The 24382-nt window shown below is 45.9% G+C and overlaps 1 long non-coding RNA gene across 1 annotated transcript; it reads right to left on the bottom strand.

Annotated features, from left to right (window-relative positions):
* Positions 1-11637: 11637 nt before the first annotated feature.
* On the bottom strand, positions 11638-23846 carry LOC129058301 (uncharacterized). The gene is made up of 3 exons (XR_008523388.2): positions 23589-23846; positions 21048-21139; positions 11638-13844 (listed from the first exon to the last, which is right to left on the bottom strand). It is a non-coding gene; the product is annotated as an uncharacterized LOC129058301 (long non-coding RNA).
* Positions 23847-24382: the final 536 nt, after the last annotated feature.

Here is a 24382-nt window from a genome sequence, read left to right on the forward strand (position 1 = left end):
GCATCAGCTCCTCCCCGAGTCCTGAATTGCACGACCCTCAAACTACCACATCAGCTCCTCCCCGAGTCTTCAGCTGCATGATCCTCAATCTAGAACATCAGCTCCTCATGGGGTCTGCAGCTGCAAGAACCTAAAACTAGAACATCAGCTCCTCTCTGGGTCTGCAGCTGTAAGATCCACTAACTAGAACATCAGCTCCTGTCCCGGTCCCCAGCTCCATGTCCGTCAATCAAGATTATCATCTCCCCGAGTCTCCATCTGAAAGACCCTCAACGCCAACAACATCAGCTCCTCCCCAAGTCCTCAACTGCAGGAACCTCTAACTACAACACCAGCTCCTCCCCGAGTCTTCAGCTGCACGGCCCTCAATCTAGAACATCAGCTCCTCTCCGGGTATGCAGCTGCAAGAACCTAACAGTAGGACACCAGCTCCTCCCCAAGTCTTCAGCTGCATAACCTTCAATCTACAATATCAGCTCCTCTCCGGGTCTGCAGCTGGAAGATCCACTACCTAGAACATCAGCTTCTGTCTGGCTCTTCAGCTCCATGACCCTCAATCAAGAATATCAGCTCCTCCCTGAGTCTCTAGGCGAAAGACTCTCAACGCAAACAACATCAACTCCTCCCCGAGTCCTCAACTGCACGACCCTCAAACTACAACATCAGTAACTCCTCAAGTCTTAAGCTGCATGACCCTCAATCTAGAAGATCAGCTCCTCTTTGGGTCTGCAGCTTCAAGAACCAAACAGTAGAACATCAGCTCTACCGTGGGTCTGCAGCTGGAAGATCCACTGACTAGAACATCAGCTCCTGTCCGGCTCTCCAGCTCCATGACCCTCAATCAAGATTATCAGCTCCTCCCTGAGTCTCCAGCTGAAAGACCCTCAATGCCAACAACATCAGCTCCTCCCTGAGTCCTCAACTGCACGACCCTCAAAATACAACATCAGCTCCTCCCCGAGTCTTCAGCTGCATAACCCTCAATCTAGAACATCAGCTCCTCTCCAGGTCTGCAGCTGCAAGAACCGAAAACTAGAACATCAGCTCCTCTCTGGGTCTGCAGCTGGAAGATCCACAAACTAGAACATCAGCTCCTGTCCGGGTCTCCAGCTCCATGAACTTCAATCAAGATTATCAGCTCCTCTCTGAGTCTCCTGCTGACAGACCCTCAACGCCAACAACATCAGCTCCTCCCCGAGTCCTCAACTGTACGACACTCAAACTACAACATCAGCTCCTCCTTGTCTTCAGCTGCACGACCATAAATCTAGAACATCAGCTCCTCTCCAGGTCGGCAGCTTCAAGAATCTAACAATAGAACATCAGCTCCTCCCTGGGTCTGCAGCTGGAAGATCCACTGACCAGAACATCAGCTCCTGTCTGGGTCACCAGCTCCATGACCCTCAATCAAGATTATCAGCTCCTCCCTGAGTCTCCAGCTGAAAGATCCTCAATGCGAACAAAATCAGCTTCCCCCTGAGTCCTCAACTGCACGACCCACTAACTACAAACATCAGCTCCTCCCCGAGTCTTCAGCTGCATGACCCTCAATGTAGAACATCAGCTCCTCTCCGGGTCTGCAGCTGCAAGAACCTAAACTAGAACATCAGCTCCTCTCTGAGTCTTCACCTGGAAGATCCACTAACTAGAACATCAGCTCCTGTCCGGGTCTCCAGCTTTATGACCCTAAATCAAGATTATCAGCTCCTCGCTGAGTCTCCAGCTGAAAGACCCTCAACGCAAACAACATCAGCTCATCCCAAAGTCCTCAAGTGCACGAACTCAAACTACAACATCAGCTCCTCCCCGAGTCTTCAGCTGCATAACCCTCAATCTAGAATCTCAGCTCCTCTCCGGGTCTGCAGCTGGAAGATCCACTACCTAGAACATCAGCTCCTGTCGGGGTCTCCAGCTCCATGACCCACAATCAAGATTCTCAGCTCCTCCCTGAGTCTCCAACTGAAAGACGTTCAGTGCGAACAAAATCAGGTCCTCCCTGAGTCCTCAACTGCATGACCCTCACATTACAACATCAGCTCCCCCCGAGTCTTCAGCTGCATGACCCTCAATCTAGAACATCAGCTCCTCTCCGGGTCTGCAGCTGCAACAACCTAAAATTAGAACATCAGCTCCTCTCTGGGTCTGCACCTCGAAGATCCACTGACTAGAATATCAGCTTCTGTCCGGGTCTCCAGATCCATGATTCTTAATCAAGATTATCAGCTCCTCCATGAGTCTCCGGCTGAAAGACTCTCAACGCCAACAACATCAGCTCCTCCCCAAGTCCTCAACTGCACGACCCTCAAACTACAACATCAGCTCCTCCCTGAGTCTTCAGCTGCATGACCATCAATCAAGAACATCAGCTCCTCTCTGAGTCTGCAGCTGCAAGAACCTAAAACTGGAACATCAGCTCCTCTCTGGGTCTGCAGCTGGAAGATCCACTAACTAGAACATCAGCTCCTGTCCAGGTCTGCAGCTCCATGTCGGTCAATCAAGATTATCATCTCCCCCTGAGTCTCCATCTGAAAGACCCTCAACGTCAACAACATCAGCTCCTCCCCGAGTCCTCAACTGCACCAACCTCTAACTACAACACCAGCTCCTCCCTGAGTCTTCAGCTGCACGACCCTCAATCTAGAACATCAGCTCCTCTCCGGATATGCAGCTGCAAGAACCTAACAGTAGGACACCAGCTCCTCCCCGAGTCTTCAGCTGCATAACCCTCAATCTACAATATCAGCTCCTCTCCGGGTCTGCAGCTGGAAGATCCACTACCTAGAACATCAGCTCCTGTCCAGCTCTCCAGCTCCATGACCCTCAATCAAGAATATCAGCTCCTCCCTGAGTCTCCAGCTGAAAGACCCTCAACGTGAACAACATCAGCTCCTCTCCGAGTCCTCAACTGCACGACCCTCAAACTACAACATCAGTAACTCCTCGAGTCTTAAGCTGCATGACCCTCAATCTAGAACATCAGCTCCTCTCCGGGTCTGCAGCTGCAAGAACCAAACAGTAGAGCATCAGCTCCACCGTGGGTCTGCAGCTGGAAGATCCACTGACTAGAACATCAGCTCCTGTCCGGCTCTCCAGCTCCATGACCCTCAATCAAGATTATCAGCTCCTCCCTGAGTCTCCAGCTGAAAGACCCTCAATGCCAACAACATCAGCTCCTCCCTGAGTCCTCAACTGCACGACCCTCAAACTGCAACATCAGCTCCTCCCTGAGTCTTCAGCTGCAGGACCCTCAATCTAGAATATCAGCTCCTCTCCGGGTCTGCACTGCAAGAACCGAAAACTAGAACATCAGCTCCTCTCTGGGTCTGCAGCTGGAAGATCCACAAACTAGAACATCAGCTCCTGTCCGGGTCTCCAGCTCCATGAACTTCAATCAAGATTATCAGCTCCTCTCTGAGTCTCCAGCTGAAAGACCCTCAACACCAACAACATCAGCTCCTCCCCGAGTCCTCAACTGTATGACCCTCAAACTACAACATCAGCTCCTCCTTGTCTTCAGCTGGATGACCCTCAATCTAGAACATCAGCTCCTCTCTGGGTCTGCAGATGCAAGAATCTAACAGTAGAACATCAGCTCCTCCCTGGGTCTGCAGCTGGAAGATCCACTGACTAGAACATCAGCTCCTGTCTGGGTCACCAGCTCCATGACCCTCAATCAAGATTATCAGCTCCTCCCTGAGTCTCCAGCTGGATGACCCTCAAATTAGAACATCAGCTCCTCTCTGGGTCTTCAGCTGCATGACCCTCAAACTGGAACGTCAGCTCCTCTCCGAGTCTTCAGCTGCACGCCCCTCAATCTAGAACATCAGCTCCTCTCCAGGTGTGCAGCTGCATGACCCTCAATATAGAACATCAGCTCCTCTCCAGGTCTGCAGCTGCACAACCCTCAAGCTAGAACATCAGCTCCTCTCCAGGTCTCCAGCTGCACGACACTCAAACTAGAACATCAGCTCCTGTCCGGGTCTGCAGCTACAAGATCCTTAAACTAGAACATCAGCTCCTCTACGGGTCTGCAACTGTAAGATCCACAAACCAGAACATCAGCTCCTCTCCGAGTCTACAGCTGCACGACCCTCAGACTAGAACATCAGCTCCTCTCCAGGTCTTCAGCTGCAAGATCCTCAAACTAGAACATCAGCTCCTCACCGGGTCTGCAGCTGTAAGACCCTCAAACTAGAATATCAGCTCCTCTCTGGGTCTGCAGCTGCACGACCCTCAATTTAAAACATTAGCTCCTCCCCGGGTCTTCAGCTGTACGAAACTCAAACTAGAACATCAGCTCCTACCTGGGTCTGCAGCTGGAAGATCCACTACCTAGAACATCAGCTCCTGTCCGGGTCTCCAGCTCCATGAACCTCAATCAAGATTATCAGCTCCTCCCTGAGTCTCCAGCTGAAAGACCCTCAACACCAACAACATCAGCTCCTCCCCGAGTCCTCAACTGCATGACCCACGAACTACAACATCAGCTCCTCCCTGAGTCTTCAGCTGCATGACCCTCAAACTAGTACATCAGCTCCTCTCCGGGTCTGCAGCTGCAAGAACATAAAACTAGAACATCAGCTCCTCTCTGGGTCTGCAGCTGGAAGATCCACTAACCAGAACATCAGCTCCTGTCTGGCTCTCCAGCTCCATGAGCCTCAATCAAGATTATCAGCTCCTCCCTGAGTCTCCAGCTGAAAGTCCCTCAACGCCAACAATATCAGCTCCTCCCCAAGTCCTCAACTGCACGACCCTCAAACTACAACATCAGCTCCTCCCTGAGTCTTCAGCTGCACGACCTCAATCTACAACATCAGCTCCTCTCTGGGTCTGCAGTTGCAAGAACCCAAAACTAGAACATCAGCTCCTCTCTGGGTCTGCAGCTGGAAGATCCACTGACTAGAACATCAGCTTCTCTCCGCGTCTCCAGCTGCATGACCCTCAATCAAGATTATCAGCTCCTCCCTGAGTCTCCAGCTGAAAGACCTCAATGCGAACAACATCAGCTCCTCCCCGAGTCCTCAGCTACACGACCCTGAAACTACAACATCAGCTCCTCCCCGAGTCTTCAGCTGGATGACCCTCAAATTAGAACATCAGCGCCTCTCCAGGTCTTCAGCTGCATGACCCTCAAACTGGAACCTCAGCTCCTCCCTGAGTCTTCAGCTGCACGCCCTTCAATCTAGAACATCAGCTCCTCTCCAAGTGTGCAGCTGCACAACCCTCAATCTAGAACATCAGCTCCTCTCCAGGTCTGCAGCTGCACAACCCTCAAGCTAGAACATCAGCTCCTTTCCAGGTCTCCAGCTGCACGACACTCAAACTAGAACATCACCTCCTCTACAAGTCTGCAACTGCAAATCCACAAAACAGAACATCAGCTCCTCTCTGTGTCTACAGCTGCACGACCTTCAAACTAGAACATCAGCTCCTCTCCGGGTCTGCAGCTGCAGGGCCCTCAAGGTAGAACATCAGCTCCTCCCCAAGCTAGGACACCTGTCCCACCTGGATCTCCAGCTCCACGACTCTCATAGAACAGCCACACTGGCTCCTTCATTGTCTTCAGGTCCACAACCTAAGACATCAGTGGGAGCACCGGCTCCTCCCTGGAGGTCCAGCTCAACGACTCTCATAGACTTAAAAGGCAGCACCTGCTCCTCCCCAAGGCTCCATATACACCACCCTCAGATTTGAACAGCGGTAGCACCAGCTCCTCTCCAGGTCTTCAGCCCCACAACCCTCCCTGAACAATCCCTTCTCATGAAATTCAGCAGTCAAGAAATCTGCAGCAGAAGTAAATGAATAAATGTTTTGTTTTCAAATCCATATCTCTTTTATGTTCATGAGTTAACTTTTCTACTTTCCATTAGCCTTAAAATCTACTTATGTCCAATGTGAAACAGAAACACACCATTTGAAATCACGCTTAAAAACTTAGTAATATTTTTAAATAAAATCATCACACAGCTGTAGTCACGATCTTATTTCTCTCTGCCTTTGCAGAAGTCTTATGAAAATTCCAACTATGAATTTACTTTGTTGAGATTCCCAGAATACACATTCATCCCAACTCTTACTCCCCTCCTTAAAATCTTTTCACATATTGCCATCACCTGAGCATAAATGCCAGCTCCCATCCACAGCCCAAAGTGCCCAGCATGGCCCTGCCCTCTGCCCAGGTCTATGGTCTCCCCTCTTAAATGCCAGCACCATCCACAGCCCACAGTGCCCAGCACAGCCCTGCCCTCTGCCCTGCCCTCAGCTCTGGCCTAAGGTCTCTCCCCTGTGCCGTTCCCTTCCTGCTGGACAGGCCTCTGTCCGTTCCTCAAAACACACAGACTCAGGCCTGACTCCAGGCCTTTGCCCTGCTGTGCTCTCTGCCTACGGTGCCTTTCCTGGGCTCTGCATCCTCCTCTCAACCCGCTGAGCTGCCGCTGGTCGCCCCTCAGGTGGATGAACACACAGTGTCCTCTCGACCCGCCAGCTTTTGCACAGGCTCTTCTCTGTGACAGACACACACCTTCTCTATCGGGGTTTACTCTCTGAATACCATTCATCCTTGGAGTCTCCACTGAAATATCGCTCCCTGCCCACACCCCTCACTTGGGCTTCACCTTGGTTAGGTTGCCAACCCCCGTCTCCTGACTCCGGGAAGCTAGATGCTCTCCTAGCACTCGGAACTCGCCCATCGCCACATTTTGCACACCCGTGGTTACTGTGTTAGCTTGGTACGCAAGTCATCGCGGTTTTTGCTGTTACTATTAATGAACTGCAACATCGGCTCCTCCCAGTTTCTTTTCTTTACTTTTTTTTTTTTTTTTGCCATTACTTTTAATGACTGCCGCACCTCCCTATTAGAATCATTTATATTTATCCATCCATCATCTGCCTTCCCCTCTAGAAAGGAAGCGCCATGAGAATAGAGGCCAAATCTACTCAAATCACTCCACCTTCCCAGCACATGGTTTGTCAATAATCATTTACCAACTGACTGATAGAGCAATGCCTTCTCTGTTGCTGGGATGAGGCACATGACACGCCCCTTTGAAAGTCAATTCCATGGACAGTTGGCATTTGCTCTTCACTCCTGCACCCGTGGCGTGGCTGGCCTTAGGCTGATCTAGTCTGGCCTTGACTCCACGCTGACGATGGGAACCATGTCTGCTCCACACGCCTCTCATCATGCAGCCAGAGCCGCCGTTCCCTGGGGCACGCGCATCTCATGGGGTAAATCAAGAGCCTTAGAGGGCAGGCCTGGCAGTGCCCACACATTCCAGGATTCTCCTTGTGCCGTATCTGTGAAAATCTCATTGGCAGAAGAAAGTCACCCAGCCACGAGCATCACCTATGGGATGGATAAGTCCATCCACCCTCCCTCGGGCCCTGGCAAGGTTGTGGCTATGTCATACTCTTACGGGGGAGTGAAAAATTGAGGCCCAACATTAAATCACCCACGCAAGAAATGTCAGCCTCTGTCCCCACGCTGGAATCATTCTTCACCAGCGGGTTTGCCTCAATTCCCTTTGCAATGGTGTCTGCAGGTTTAGGCCAATGCTGTTCCCTGTGGAGGACAGAGAAGCCTCCATGGGCCTCCGTCTGTTGGGAAGAACAAGATATTAGCTTGATGCAAAACCACTGCAAGCCCCAGGGGGCCCTTGCACCATGAGACAGGAGAGGGGCAGAGAACTGTGGGAAGTCAGGAAAGCTTGCATCCCCAGCCCCTCCCGTGCATCCCCAGCCCCCTCCCCAGCATGCCCCCATCTCTGCTTCCTTTCTTCCTTTCCTTCTCTTTCTTTCTTTCCTTCTCTTTCTTTCTCCCTTTCTTTCTTTCTCCCTCCCTTTCCTCCTTCCTTCCTTCCTTCTTTCTTTCTTTCTTTTCTTTCTTTTCTTTCTTTCTTTCTTTTTCAGGGTCTGGCTCTGTCATCCAGGCTGGAGTGCAATGGCATGATCTCGGCTTACTGCAACCTTCACCTCCTGGACTCAAGCAATCCCCCCTCCTCAGCCTCCCCAGTGGCTGGGACTACAGGTGCACGCCACCACACCCAGCTAATTTTTTTTTTTTTTAGAGACAGCGTTTTGCTATGTTGCCCAGGCTGGTCTCGAACTCCTGAGCTCAAGCAATCCTCCCACCTCAGCCTCTCAAAGTGTTGGGATTACAGGCATGAGCCACTGAGTCCAGCCTGCTTTATTTTTCTTTACAGTACTTGGAACCTTGGAACTTTTTTTTTTTTTTTTTGAGACAGAGTCTCACTCTGTCTCCCAGGCTGGAGTGCAGTGGCGCAATCTCGGCTCACTGCAACCTCTGCCTCCCTGGTTCAAGCAATTCTCCTGCCTCAGCTTCCTGAGTACTTGGGACTACACGCATGTGCCACCACCTCTGGCTACACCTTGATCTCAGAGACTTCTGGCCTCCAGAACCATGAGACAATAGGTTTCTGCTGTTGAAGCCCCCAGTCTCTGGAACGCTGTTAAGTAGCCCCGGGAAGCTGGCACAGAACCCGGACAGCCCTCGTGGGCGAGCTGCTTTCTGCCAGGCTCTGGGGGTGGCGGGTGGCCTTTCACTGATCTCCTCCAGGGCTTGACCCTGTTCTGACTTGTACTTTGGGACTGTCCTTTGTCTTCCTAATGTCGATAGCCTCACACACGTGGCGTTGTACTGGCACCCGAGAACCAGCACTCACGTATGCAGCACTTTCAAAAATTAGTTATATTTATGCATGCTCATGGTCATACTCATACATCCAATTGGACTTCTTTTTTAAGAAAGTGAAACAAAGCCTGAATTCTCCATTGTTGTGTCAGCCTCAGTTCCCGGAGCTGTCCTGTAAGTTCCTTGAAAACAGGTGCACCCAACCTGTACGTGGGACCTCTCAGCAGCTGCCTCATAGCCTGGGCCCTGGACAGCTCTGAAGTCAGAGGAGTGGGGCTTCAGTAGGTTGCGCTGGGGTGAAATCCTGGCCGTCACCCACGAGGAAAGACCAATGCAGCAGAACCAACCCTGAAGCAGCGAAACGTGGTCAGGAGCCGTCCGTCAGCGAGCCATCCCTTTGGAAGTTCTTCACGGGACAATACATCTTAGAATTTTTAACACATAGTGACGTGCCACGAGATGGCTTTCCCGTCCTGTTCCTACTGACGTACATTTATATTCAAAGTAGAAACAGAAATCGTCTTCTACATAACAAAGTCCTGAAAATCGTCACAGCTCTTAAGCCACATGGTTCCTCAGCACCATATGAGCTGAACCATCCAGCTAATGATCACGTGGACAGACTAAGACATAACTGTAGAAGCCTCGGTATTTTATATGTATCAAATTTCATTTTTAAAAGACATTTTTAGGGGACAGAAACGTTATAGAACAACTTTTAATGCTCCACAAAAGTATAAATAGTAGAAAAGGAAACTAGTGCATGTGAACTAGGACTCCATGTAAAGTACCCAGTAGTTGAAGCTTCATGACTCCGTGGACAGAAGTTTGCACAAATATTTAAGTGATGTTAGTTCCTGAACATCAGGACTGAACATATAAGCAAGCCGTGGCAGGTCTGCAGCCAGAGCCCTCTGGAGTCCTTGCTGGGAAGGCGCAACTCAGGGGGCTCCTGTCACTGGTTGAGGAGGGGAGACATGCCACTCATCTCTCCCAGGGAGCCCCTGGCCACGGACTCTGGCAAGAACAATGGGGCAGAACATGAGGAGCAGTGGCCAGGCAGCAGGTGCACCTGCGTCCCCTCCCACATCCCCCCTGCATCCCCTGCCTGCATCGAGGCAGCAGGGTCCACAAGCTCTCAGGGGCCACGTGCAGGATACTCCAGGAAGGACCACACAGCCTGAGCTGGGGGCCACAGAGAGAGGACCTAAGGGGAAGGGCAGACACCCCACCCCTCCCCACACCCTGCCCCCTGCCCCCTGCCCCCTGCCCTCTGCCCCCTGCCCCCTGCCCTCTGCCCCCTGCCCCCAGCAATCACCTGGGTCTGTGGCAGCAGCTGTGGAGACAATGGCAGAGGGCAGGACCCAGTCCCGCGGGGGAACCTCCTCTCCATGTGGGACTCTAGCAGGATGGGGCCAGCCCCACTGCTTCTTCCTCTCTCATCTTCCCAGCCCTTGGCCCAGGCCTGCCACAGCCGTGGGAGTGCACAGCTCAGCAGGTAACTAAATCCCTGGCTTTCTAGCTAGAGAATGAAAATGAGGGTTCCCAGGGAGAAAGGACATTTTAGGGAGATTCAGGAGAGGGAGAGTCTTGGTAAGTGGCGTGTGGCCTCCTGGGCTGCCCTGAGCTGTTCACATGTGGATTGGAGCTCGTGGGCAGACCTCAGCCTAGACCCTGGTGGTGCACACACAGGGCACATGCAAACAGCATTGAAGGCTTTGAGAAAGGAACTGGCTGTGGAAACCCAGACCACAAAATGTTAGTTGAAACTTGCAGCATGAATTTAATTGGGTTAATGCTCACTGAAACAAACCAATCTTCATTGGAGTAAAATAAGATGCAGAGTCTCCTAACATAATATTCATGGTGTCCAGAATGCAATTCAACCTTACTAGGATATGAAGAACCAGGAAAATCGCAACTCATGCAGGAACCAGCCAGCCCATGCCCATGCCAAGTTGACTGAGATGTGATCTGCTGGCAAAAACATGAAAATAGCTACGATAAAATCACTGCACCCCTAGTCACAAACACTCTTGAAACAAATGAGAAGGGAGAAAATCTCAGGAAGGAACTAGAAGATGTAACTATAAACCAAATGGACATCTTAGAATGGAGGGGCAATAAGTTCTTTTTGAAAAAAACCTCACGGGATGGGATTATAGAAGATAGTAAAGAAATATCAGAATGGAACAAAGAGTCTGTGGATTTGAATATAGATCAATGGAAATTATCCAATCTTAACAACAGGGAAAAACATGAGAAAGGAATGCATTAAATGAGAATATCTTCTCGTGGAGACTCGGCGTGCAGACCTGGCTCGAAACTCTCCTGTCACTGGAGGGGCAGGTGGAGGAGACCTACGTGGAGATGGAGTCACAAATTCCAACTAGCAAATATGGATTCCAGGCAAAGTGTGAAAAGTTAACGATGTACATTTTATTTCCTAGACAGTGATGCACTGTGTAAAATTAAATCACCCCAAAATAATGATAGAGATAGAATGAAAATCAAAAGACAAAAAGTGAAGCAAACGCCATGCAAACCCTCATCGAAGACAGTGGGATAAGCCACGTTAGTATCAGGCAAAGTAGGCTTTGAAGCAAACAAAATCACCAGGGATAAAGAGAAGAAATAAATAATGACAAAAGGGTCAAGAAAACAATAATCCTAAATGTGAATTCACCAAATGCCAGAACTCTAAAATACTTGAAACAAAAATTTAAAAACCCAAAAAGAGAAATAGACAAAGTCCACAGTGAGGAACGGTAACACTGCTGCTCTATTAATAAAGATTATACTAAAAAGATAGAAAGTTCTCAATAATGTAGGTTTCCACTTTTTAAAAGGTAGAAAAAGGAAACCAAAATGAATCAAAACCAAGCAGGAGGAGGGAAATCATAAAGGTAAGATCAAAAAACAACAAAATTATTTTAAAATACAATAGAAAAATGAATGACACCAAACCTAATTCTTTGATTAAATTTGAATAAAATTGATGAACTTCTAACAATACCGTTGAATAAAAAAGGAAGGGAGGGAGACACAGTTTACCAACATTGAAAAAGAAAAATGGGTCATCATTATAGACAGTGCAGACACTAAGGGATAAACAGGGAATAATATGACAACTCCACACACATGAACTCAACACTCAGGTAAAATAGATGGATTCTTCAGAAAACACAAACTCATCCCATGTGAAAGCAATACCCTCAGAGGCTTATTTGTATTCCCAAACCTTTTAACAAAGAAATCTCCAGGCCCATTTTTTTGCTAAGAAATTCTAATAAACATTTCACAAAGAAATGCCATCAGTTCTACATAATGTCTTCAAAAAATAGAAGAGGAGGACTCCCCAAATTATTTAATGAGGGCAAGTCATCAGGATACCAAATCCAGACAAAGAGCATTCAAATAAAGAAAGCTACAGATCAATACTCTTCAAGAACATAGACATAACAGTCCTCATTAAAATGTTACCAAATTAAATCTGGCAATAAACAAAAAGAGTAAAGAGTACCACACTAGAGTCAAGTGGTGCTATTTACTCCAGGAATACAAGGGTGGTTTGATAGCTTAAAAAGTAAAATCAACTAACGCAATATATCATATTAACAGTCTAAAGAATAAAAATGACATGATAATATCAATTGATGCCAAAAGGCAGTTGACAAAGCAATATCAATTTATGATAAAAACTCAGCAACAAAGATTAGAGGAGAACTTCTCCAACCTGAACAGGGCATCAGTAGAAGGTCTATGGCCGGCCTCACACTCGACAGTGAGGGACCCATATGCTTTCTCAGTGAGATCAGGCAGAAGATAGGAATGCCCAGATTTTCTAATCCTATTGGACATCACACTTAAAATCCCAGTCAGTACAATAAGGCAAGAAAAAGAAATAAAATGCATATTGATTGGAGAGAAAACAGCAGTGTGCTTTGTTGTAGATGACATGATTTTACACACAGAAAATCCCAAGAAACACAAAAACTAAATAAATAAACTCCCAGAAATAATGAATTTAGCAAAGTAGAATTTATGATCAACAAATCATATTTCTACATTTACATAGAAAGCCAATCATATTTTTACCTAATAGCAATGTATAATTGGAGATTCAATTTTTTAAAAAATGCCTTTGTATAACAGGTCCAAACAATGAAACATTTAGGTATGAATCTTTCCAAACATGTACAGGATCTCCAAGTACTACAAAAGACCTATGAAGACAATTTTTGCATATATGTATATATGTATAAATAAATGGAGAAACAACATGTTCATAGATTGAAAGACCCAACATGGGAAATACATCAGCTCTCCCCAAACTGATCTGTAGTTTAATGCAATTCCAATTAAAATCCCACAAAAATGTTTAAACCGAGCTGATTCTAAACTTCATATGGAAAAGCAAAAGACAGAGAATATGCAACTTAATACTGAAGAAGAACAAAGTTGGAGAAAACATAAAATTAAAACTACTTTATTTTAAGACTTACTATAAATCTGCAGTCATCAAGACGGTGGCATTTGCAGAGTAGCAAATGTATAGATCCTTGAAACAGAATACAGTGTCCAGAACACAAATATGCCAAATATGCAAAAGGAGTCAATGGAGGGAAGGAGTCTTTCCAACAAACGGTTATGAATCATGTTGACACGCATGTGCAAACATCTGCAATCTAAACCTCACATCTTATGAATACTTAACTGAAATTAATCATAGATCTAAATGAAAACTACAAAAGTATAAACATTTTAGAAGAAAACATAAGGAGAACTCTTCATGACCTGTTATTAGGCAAAGAGTTTACTAAAATCAGGTTAAAAAATTGATGTACTCCACAAAATGTTTAAAATTAAACTTTGTACTAAATGATGTCTCAATTCAATTGCACCCTGGTAAAAAGCCAAGTCTACCTGGACATCTCAGAATCCTCTGCACCAGTGTGGAAGGATGCTGGCTTCCCACACCTGCTGTAGTCAGTTACCAGAAACCCAGGGGCTTAAAGCAATCGAAGTTTCTTCTCTCACAGCTCTGGAGGCATGAAGTCCAAAACCAAGGTATGGGCAGGGCCAGCTCCAGTCAAGGCCTCTCAGGTCTGTGGGATGTGGCGGGCGAAGGAGGCACCTCTGGGACGATTGTCACATCAGTCACAGCAGAAGCGCCCGTGCTTCCCCCAGCATCCTGAAAACAGTTGAGGAGAAGCAGTCAGCAGCTGCGCCCTGTCTGTTTTTGCAGGAGCCTGAATAAAGGCACAGGTGGCTGCAGCTGTGTCCAATGCCACCAAATGGGGCCTTTGTGAGCCACGGACATACCGAAGGACCTCAGCATCTTCAAAGCCCTCAGATGTGGCAGAAAACCAGTTGGGAGGAATATTTGCTCCCACACCGACGCGCAGACAGCCTGACCTGTGTGAATACAGAGACCGGGGGGTTCCTTCCAAAGGCTGTTTAAATTCCCATCGTGTTTTCAACTGGGCATTCATTTAGCGGTCTTGGCTTTATGAATTATAAAAATAAATGCTCTGTTTGTTTTTGTCCCTCAAACGCACTCAGTTAACCTGCTCCTGTCCCCAGAAGGCGATTAACAAACACTTATACTGCTGGTCAGCTTGGTCATTACTCCAACCCTGCATGATGATGGAACCATCAATACAACTTACTTTGATATTTTTTCCTCCCCAAGCACCAGCTCAGAGGAGGCCAGCAGGCCCGGGCCCCAGGAGCTTCACCTCCTCCCGATGTGATGTGCGACTCTGGGGCCTCCTCACACTCCTGGCCCTGCAGCCCCTTTCCCCTGCATGCCGCTTCCTGTGAGAGTCTCAGCGACTGTCCAGGGGCACACCTGGCCTTCTCTCTCCATGACCTTCTCCTGGGCTCAGATCAGCACAACGAGAGCCAGGATGGAGAGTTCAGGCCTCAGCTTGCCCTCAGTGTGGCCCCAGAGCCTGGGGTGGCGATTGCCCAAGGCTCCTCAAGTGTGGTGGGCAGGTATTGCTGCTGGTGTTGTGGTGGGGGGGTGTTGGAGTGGATGGGTGTTGATGGGTGGTGTGGTTGGGGGGTGTTGACTTGGGTGTTGTGGTGGGCAGGTGTTGTGGTGGGCAGGTGTGCACTCAGGTGCTGTGGTGGGCAGGTGTTGTGGTGGGCAGGTGTTGTGGTGGGCAGGTGTGCACTCAGGTGCTGTGGTGGACGGGTGGTGTGGTGGGTGGGTGTTGACTTGGATGTTGTAGTGGGCGGGTATTGTTGTGGGTGGGTGTTGTGGTGGGCAAGTATTGTGGTGGGCAGGTGTACACTTAGGTGTGGTGGGCGGGTGTGGACTCAGGTATTCTGGTGGGTGGGTGTTGACTTGGGTGTTCTGGTAGGTGGGTGTTGTGGTGGGCAGATGTGGACTCAAGTGTTGTGGTGGGGGGGTGTGGACTCAGGTGTTGTGGGCGGGTGTTGTGGTGGGGGGGTGTGGACTCAGGTGTTGTGGGCGGGTGTTGTGGTGGGCGGGTGTGGACTCAGGTGTTGTGGGCAGGTGTTGTGGTGGGTGGGTGTTGTAGTGGGCGGGTGTGGACTCAGGTGTTGTGGTGGGCAGGTGTTGCCATGGGTTTGTCACCTCTTCCTGCCCCAGGAAAGTGCTGGTTCCTAAGAGCACCCCCAGGTGTTGGGTTGAGGTTTTCCACTATGGGCCCCAGCACCAGTTCTGGGCCCCAGGAAATTCTCTGTGGACGCTGTGCTCTTACCCCGTGCATGGACATTGAGCTATTGGTAGGTCTTTACAAACAATCCTGGGTCCACTACTCTGAGAGGAGCTGAACTCCTGTGTGAGATGCCACATCGGAAACGCCAGGGCCAAAAGCACAGATGGAGTCTTCCTTTGCTTCCCCAAAGGAAGAGTGCACAGGAGCCTGGCACTCCTGGACCTGAGGAAACCCTGAAATGTTGGTATCTGCAGATCCTCTCCAAAAAGAGGTCACCAGTCTCCTAACTGCAAGTCTGACCCCAGCATTCTGGGAGCCAAGAGGGAGAAAGAGTCTGCAGATCTCCCTGCTCAGTAAATTGGCTTTCACTAAATACTATCTTTGCATAAGCAGCATTACCCAGTGTCCTGGAGCTTAGAAAAGTCCTGTTTCAATGTCTGAAGAAAATAACTTGTTTCTTTTTCCGATGTCAGGGAGGAGTATTTGACTGCCAGTGTGGACTGAGGGGTCTTGGGATCACACTCTTCCCAATCCAGCTTTGAACCGACCCTGTGCCTGCCTCACCATCTCCTCTGCTTACCTAGTCACGTGGAAACCCTAACCCAAGCCCTTCTAGGAGTCTGTGGTGTGGCTCAGCTGCCTCTGTAGGCATCTCTTGGGGTTACACATTTTCCACTCTGCTAAGGCAGTGCCATCTATTCTTCCGCTTCATCTTCAGAAGACACTGAGCCCTTCCCCACCCTCCCTTCCCCACCCCCCACACCAAGTCCGTGGCGCCCTTGAGGCCACAGGGTTGCTGCCATAAGATTTTTGTACTGAGTGTTCTCTCTCCAAGCAACTGTGAGAGATTTCTATGGGCAAGGCCTCCAGGTTCCTGTTAAATCAAATTGCAGTTGAGTGTTGGGTGCTATTCGAGAAGCATCCACCTTTCTCCTTCCTAACAGAGCCCTGAGCTATTCAGTCGCATGGTTTGAAACATGGGGTGAGTGCTGGTTGACTTAACCTAACCAGCACCGTCTCACCCTATGTCACAGTTACTGGTTCCAAGGTGGATGCATAACTGAGGCTCATGCCAGGTGCCACACAGCACTCCCTTGGTCCCCCTAATGGACTTGGGGATGGGCAAGGGCCTGCGTTGTTCCAATTAGAGTCAAATACAAGTTGTGCTAAGAGTGTGCTTGTTCATGCTCCCTCTTTGATGAAGAATGCAGCCTCAGAAATTGTTCCTGGAGATTTTGCCACACTCAGAATGATTCTGACTTCACTGAAGGCAGAGCAGAAAATTGGGAAGAGACTGAGTCCTGGGTAGCATCCATGAGCTTCTTTTTGCTCAAATTCACCCTGAAGCCTGGTCTGCTTCTGAACTACCCACCTGAGTCAATAAATTGCCTTCTTATTAAAGTCAAATTGAGCTGGATTTTTAGTTACTTGCACCTGCAGGTGTTCTGTGAAGCTGGTACTGTGAGTTTGTATCTGAGAATATTTACAGAGTTTCTCTCATGGTTGAGTCAGTCATTTCAAGGATGCTTTGAGGGTAAAAAGAATGATCAATTGTGAAGCAGTGAATTGTGCTGCCAGGCACAATTCACTGGGCAATAGAAAGCCTCATTTCCTGGGCAGTAGAAAGTTTCATTGTACATTAGTTACATATCTTGTTTCTGTCTCCACCTCCTGTTTTTTCATATGCAAAGGAGGTCAGGAAGTCTACAGAAGTCCAGCAGCTAATATGCCTCTCAGGCATGATCCAAAACAGAATTGAATTATGCAAGCCTTGTTAAAATTCATCGTCATCATTCATATTTCTGAATATTTAAATTAGAAATTCTGAAAAAGTAGTTTGTTTCAGAGGTAGTTTGTGTGTATGTAGGTATTTTTTCAGGATCAAAAGTTTATTTTTTATTGTCTGATTGAGTTTAATTTACATATAATAAAATTTAGTAATTTTAAGTGTACAAATGAATGCATTTTGACAAATATATATAGTCATGTACACAACACTACCATTGAAATACATTTCATTACCCCCAAAATTCCCTTGCATGCATGCTGCTGTAGTCAGTGCCCCCTCCACCACAGCTCCTGGCAGTTGCTTTCTTTCACTCTAGTTTTGTCTGTCTTAGAATTTGATACAGGCCACGCGTGGTGACTCATGTCTGTAATCCTAGCACTAGACTGAGAATATAGGATCACTTGAACAAGGAGTTTGGGTAACATAGCAAAACCTTGTCTCAAAAAAAAATACACACACACAAAAAATTAGCCAGTTGTGGTGGCACACACCTGTGGTCCCAGCTACTCAGGAGGCTGAAGAATCACCTGAGCCTGGGAGGTCAAGGCTGCGGTGATCTGTGGTCACATCACTGCACTCCAGCCTTGGTGACAGAGTGAGATGTTGTCAAAAAAAAAAAAGAAAGAAAGAAAAGCATTTGATATAAATGGAATCATACAGTAAATTATCTTATACATGGTTTCTTTCATATATTTTAATGCCTTTGAGATATATCCATGTGGTTTCCAGGGTGTATCTCATTCTTCTTATGTTGGGCAGTAACCACTGCAGGAATATATTACAGCTTGTTTATCTATTCTGCAGTGATAGACTATTTTTAAAATATTTGGCTATTAAGAAGAAAGTTGTTATGAATACTTATATTCAGGCCTTTGTGTAAACAGATTTTCACTTCTCTTGGTTGAAAACATAGGAGGAATTATTATTTTTTAAGTCATGGATTTTTAAATTATTGTCAGTTACTTTAAAAAATGTAAATTCTTAAATTAAAAAGTTTAGGATGTCTGACAACTCTGACAAAAACAAGCAATGGGGAAAGGATTCCCTATTTAATAAATGGTGTTGGGAAATCTGGCTAGCCACATGCAGAAAACTGAAACTGGATCCCTTCCCTACACCTTACACAAAAATTAACTCAAGATGGATTACAGACTTAAATGTAAGACCTAAAACCATAAAAACCTTGAAGAAAACCTAGGCAATACCATTCAGGACATAGGTATGGGCAAAGACTTCATGACTAAAACACCAAAAGCAATGGCAACAAAAGCCAAAATTGACAAATGGGATCTAATTAAACTAAAGAGCTTCTGCACAGCAAAAGAAACTACCATCAGAGTGAACGGGCAACCTACAGAATGGGAGAAAATTTTTGCAATCTATCCATCTGACAAAGAACTAATATCCAGAATCTACAAGGACCTTAAACAAATTTACAAGAAAAAAACAACCCCATTCAAAAGTGGGTGAAGGATATGAACAGACACTTCTCAGAAGAAGACATTTATGCAGCCGAAAAATACATGAACAAAAGCTCATCATCACTGGTCATTAGAGAAATGCAAATCAAACCCTCAATGAGATACCATCTCACACCAGTTAGAATGACAATCATTAAAAAGTCAGGAAACAACAGATGCTGGAGACGATGTGGAGAAATAGGAATGATTTTACACTGTTGATGGGAGTGTAAATGAGTTCAACCATTGTGGAAGACAGTGTGGTGATTCCTCAAGGATCTAGAACCAGAAATACCATTTGACCCAGCAATCCCGTTACTTGGTATATACCCAAAGGAATACTTTTCTCTACTATAAAGACACATGCACACGTATATTTATTGCAGCACTATTCACAATAGCAAAGAATTGCAACCAACCCAAATGCCCATCAATGATAGACTAGATAAAGAAATGTGGCACATATAAACCATGGAATACTATGCAGCCATAAAAAAGGATGAGTTCATGTCCTTTGCAGGGACATGGATGAAACTGGAAACCATCATTCTCAGCAAACTAACACAGGAACAGAAAACCAAACACCACATGTTCTCACTCATAAGTGGGAATTGAACAATAAGAACACATGGACACAGGAAGGGGAACATCACACACTGGGACCTGTCGGGGGGGTGGGGGCCTAGGAGAGGGATAGCATTAGGAGAAACACCTAATGTAGATGATGGGTTGATGGGTGAAGCAAACTACCATGGCACGTGTATACCTGTGTAACAAACCTGCACGTTCTGCTCGTGTATCCCAGAACTTAAAAGTATAAAAAAAAATAAAAGTCACATGATGTTTGTGATAGTATCTATTACACTGATGTTAACATTACATGGTTGACTATGTGGAGACTTCAAGTGAAATTTCTTGCAGTTCTTAGTGCCAGGAAAATCTGTATTTCTGGATAAAACTCAAAAAATTTAGAAAAACATTCAAGTTTCATAGTCTAGAGGTCTAACACTGGAATCTTTTCCAAATTTAAGGTTTAATGATTTACTGAAATCTAAAAATAGTAGGTTGCAGATGTATTTAAACAGTGTGCCTAGGTATTATGTTTATATATTAGGATGAAAATGGTCTTCTAAAGCTTACTAACTCTAATATAGCCGTTATTGTTTCATGTAGACGTATCTTTCCGATTCCCAGGATAATTTAAACAATTAATTCAAAGCAACTATTGACTTAGTTCTAGAGTGGGATATCTATTTATGCATTTGAAGCTTTAGATATGTATTTCAAATTAGAAACGTGTGCTGGTCATGGAAAGTTGTGACTTACAGTCTCAGGTAAGTTTTGTTTCCATGTGAACACACTGCTTCCAATTAATGTGATGCCCAGAGCAGACAATTAATAAATACCCTTTGAACTGAATGAGTGATTAACTGCAAATATTACAATACATCTTCTTAGTGGGCATGATAATTGGACATATTTAGTCCTTGCTGTGACCTAAGAAAGGAATTGTTTTCATTAAATGTTTAATGTTTCACCCTGTTCATACAGCTGGAGTTACTGATTCAGTTTGATGTGAATTCAGTCTTTTTTTTTTTTTTTTTTTTTGAGACGGAGTCTCGCTCTGTCGCCCAGGCTGGAGTGCAGTGGCGCGATTTCGGCTCACTGCAAGCTCCGCCTCCCGGGTTCACGCCATTCTCCCGCCTCAGTCTCCCAAGTAGCTGGGACTACAGGCGCCCGCCACCACACTGGCTAATTTTTTGTATTTTTAGTAGAGATGGGGTTTCACCATGTTAGCCAGGATGATCTCGATCTCCTGACCTCGTGATCCACCCACCTCAGCCTCCCAAAGTGCTGGGATTACAGGCGTGAGCCACCGCGCTGGGCTGAATTCAGTCTTATAAAAGACCCATCATTATAACCGGCACTTACGCTTCCGCAAAGAAGCATAACCGGCACTTATGATCCGCAAAGAAAAAAATTGGGAAGTTTAATTTCATTAGCATGAAAAACTTTTGTTTTCAAAAGATACTGTTAAGAGAATAAAAAGATAAATCACAGTATCGGAACTTCCAACTTGTAGGCAAAATAGATATGCTTCATAATCTTAAAAACCATAAGAAATCTCCCTTTATTCGGAATAAACATAGAATTAGGTATTCTATTAAACTGAACAATAGGACTCACTGGGAGTGACTGCATACACTATACCACGAATTGCCAAAGTGTCTGAAAAGGTCACTGGACCATTTTGCTCCATGCTGTGCCACGGGCCAACCACGAGGGCTGTCAGTGACTCACTGCGTGGGCCACCCAGGGCATGTGGTGCTGAGGCTGTCGAAGAGCAAGACGACGCTGTATTTAAACTCAGGACTCTGCTAAGTGTCAGAACTTGGGCAAGATGCTAAACACTTTAGAGCCAGTTTCCTTTTCTATAATTGGGTTATAACACTCACCCTGTCAGGTTCTCGTGTACGTTGACAAGGCCGGCATGTGACACACCAGGGGCAGAGCTGGACGGGAACCTTCTTCCTCAGACATCAGGGTCCTCATGAGCATCAACAAAATAAGGAGAGCTGTGTCAGGACTGCAGCAGGGACTCAGCAACAATCATTTTCTTTCTCTTGTTTCATCCAAATCATACATTTAAAAAAATAGGTGGGGTTATCATTGATGTTTATATTGATTCCTGGGATCAGACAAATACACCTTTCCTTGTCATGCTGTTTTCTCTTCCCAGATGGTTTGAACAGCTTCATTTTGGACTTTATACTCCTGGAATGCACATGAGAAACAACAGCCAACGATTTGCACATTTCACAGCAGTGTAGCTCTTCATTCACAAACTCAGATAGGAAAAAAAACAAAAAAAACAAAAAAACTTCTTTTATTTTCTAATGAGTTGAGTCTTGACCCTGAGCCATCACCCTCCAGAATGGCAGGACGTTCCACTCCACCATTGTTGGGGTGCCACAATTTCACTACTGATCAAACGCTCCTTGGTTTCTGAAAAATGGGAGATGTACCTCTAATACCCAGTCTAGATTGTCACTGCTCACTTCCTTATTTTCCAATTCCACAGGGGCCCCTAAAGCCCAGAAGATCTCATTTCCGGGCATCTTCTAGACCATGGGAACCTGTTAACACTGGGAACCCTGGGGCCAGCACCCACCTCATGTTCACCCTGTCTCTGTTTCCATCACCCTGTAGGCACTGCTACAGAGCAGTGTTGGGACCCACCAGAGATCTGACTGCTCCCAGCCTGGGAAACTGCCTTCTCTCTCTCCACTGAGCTCATGATATTTCTGCTTTCCACCCCACAGAAATCCTTGAATGAAGCACAAAAGGGATTGGTAGTTACCTGGTGTGAAGCAGAGCTGAGCCTACCGGAGGAAGCAATATTGCAATGCACTCTGTCACTGATGTCACTAGTGTGCAAATCTGTTACCACTATGGTCAAATTTTCATATTCACTTTAAGATTATAACTCATTCTGCTCATTGTATTCAATGCAACATCTACCCCAAAAGATACTCAGGCTTTAATTTATGCTTTTCTGTTTACAAATGAGAATTCACAAGCAAATTGAGGTAGCAAGTAGATATTTAGATATTTTTTTAAATTGAAGGCAAAACAGAAGACACATACACATACATCAGTGAAACAGAACAGAGAACCCAGAAACAGACTGAAATGCAGCCAACTGATTTCTGACAAAGGAGCAAAAGCAATTCAATGGAGAAAGGAGAGTCTTTTTAACAAATGGTTCTGGAACGAGTGGGCATCCACATGCAAAAACAAAAAAAAAGAATATGTAAACAGACCTTATACTTTTTACAAAAGTTAATGCAAAGTAGATATTAGACCAATATATGAGATGTAAAATTTTCAAACTTCTAGAAGATAACAAAGGAAAAAATCTAGATAACCTTGGATTTGGTGATTTTTTTTCAGATACAACACCAAAAGCATGATCCGCAAAGAAAAAAATTGGGAAGGTGAATTTCATTAACATGAAAAACTTTTGTTTTCAAAAGATACTGTTAAGAGAATAAAAAGATAAATCACAGACTGTGAGAAAATATTTGCAAAATATATCTAAGGATTCATATCTGAAATACACAAAGAACTCTTAAAACTCAACAATAAGAAAACAAACAAAACTGGGCAAAAGCTGAACAGATCTGCAGATGGAAACTAAGTATATGAAAAGATGCTCTGTATAATATGTTATTAGGAATTGCCAATTAAGACACAATAAGATACCACTACACACCTATTAGAATGGCCAAAATCCACAAGAATGAAAGCACCAAATGCTGGTGAGGATGTGGAGCAACGGGAACTCTCATTCATTGCTGTGGGAATGCAAAATGGCACAGCCACTTTGGAAGACAGTTTGGCAGTTTTTACAAAGCTCACATAGTCTTGTCATAAGATTTAGCAATTGTGCTCCTCATTATTTACCCAATGGAGTTGAAGAGTTATGTCCACACACAAATTTGCACAGAAATGTTTATAGAAATGTGGGCGGCAAGCCACCCAGGTGCCGAGGTAAGAAACCAAGGGCACAAGCTGTTCCAGTGTAATAAAATATGCAAAATAACAAGAGTTATACTAGATCTAGATCATAGATATGATTATATATGAATATCATTCATCATTAGTTTGTAGCGATTACTCTTTATTCCAATATTATAATAATCCTCGCTCTATAATCATAACCTAGGAAAGGCCAGGCCATACAGAGATAGGAGGTGAGGGGACATAGTGAGGAGTGACCAGAAGACAAGAGTGCGAGCCTTCTGTCACGCCCGGACAGGGCCACCAGAGGGCTCCTTGGTCTAGCGGTAACGCCAGCGTCTGGGAAGACAACCGTTGCCAAGCGGACTGTGGTCTAGTGGTAGCCTCAGTGTCAAGGAAAAACACCCGCTACTTAGCAGACCGGGAAAGGGAGTTTAGAGAAGACTCTACTCCTCCACCTTTTGTGGGCCCACCTGCAGTTATCCGGAGGCCTAACCGTCTCCCTGTGATGCTGTGCTTCAGTGGTCACGCTCCTAGTCCGCCTTCATGTTCCATCCTGTACACCTGGCTCCGCCCTGTAGATAGCAGTAGCAAATTAGTGAAAGTATTAAAGTCTTTGATGTTTCTGAAAAGAGCATAGAAAAAATAATGGCGTTAGCTGTCCTCTCTGTCTGTCTGACTCGGCTGCCAAACAGGGAAGGGCCCCCTGTCCGGTGGACACGTGACTCACGTGACCTTATCAATCAGTTGGATGACTCACACTCTTTACCCTGCCCCTTTTGCTTTGTATCCAATAAATAACAGCGCAGCCTTCGGGGCCACTACCGGTCTCTGCGTCTTGGTGGTAGTGGTCCTCCGGTCCCAGCTGTCTTTTCTTTTATCTCTTTGTCTTGTGTCTTTTCTTCTACAATCTCTCATCTCTGCACACGGGGAGAAAAAACCCACAGACCCTGTAGGGCTGGCACCTACATAGAAGCTTTATTCAGAATTACCAGAAACTGGAGGTGACCAACATGTCCTTCAGTAGGTGAACGGAGAAATAAATTCTGGTACCTACAGACAACGGAATATCATTCAGTGAGAAAAGAAATGAGCTATCAAGTCATGAAAAGGCATACAGGGACCCAAAATGCACATTACTAAGTGAAAGAAGTCAAAAAGGCTACATACTGTATGATTCCAATTATGTGACATTTTGGAAAAGGAAAAACTACATAGAGAGTAAAATATCTATGTAATTACGTGACATTTTGGAAAAGGGAAAATT

The sequence above is a fragment of the Pongo abelii genome, chromosome 2 (assembly GCF_028885655.2).
Source record: "Pongo abelii isolate AG06213 chromosome 2, NHGRI_mPonAbe1-v2.0_pri, whole genome shotgun sequence".
Lineage (NCBI taxonomy): Eukaryota > Metazoa > Chordata > Mammalia > Primates > Hominidae > Pongo > Pongo abelii.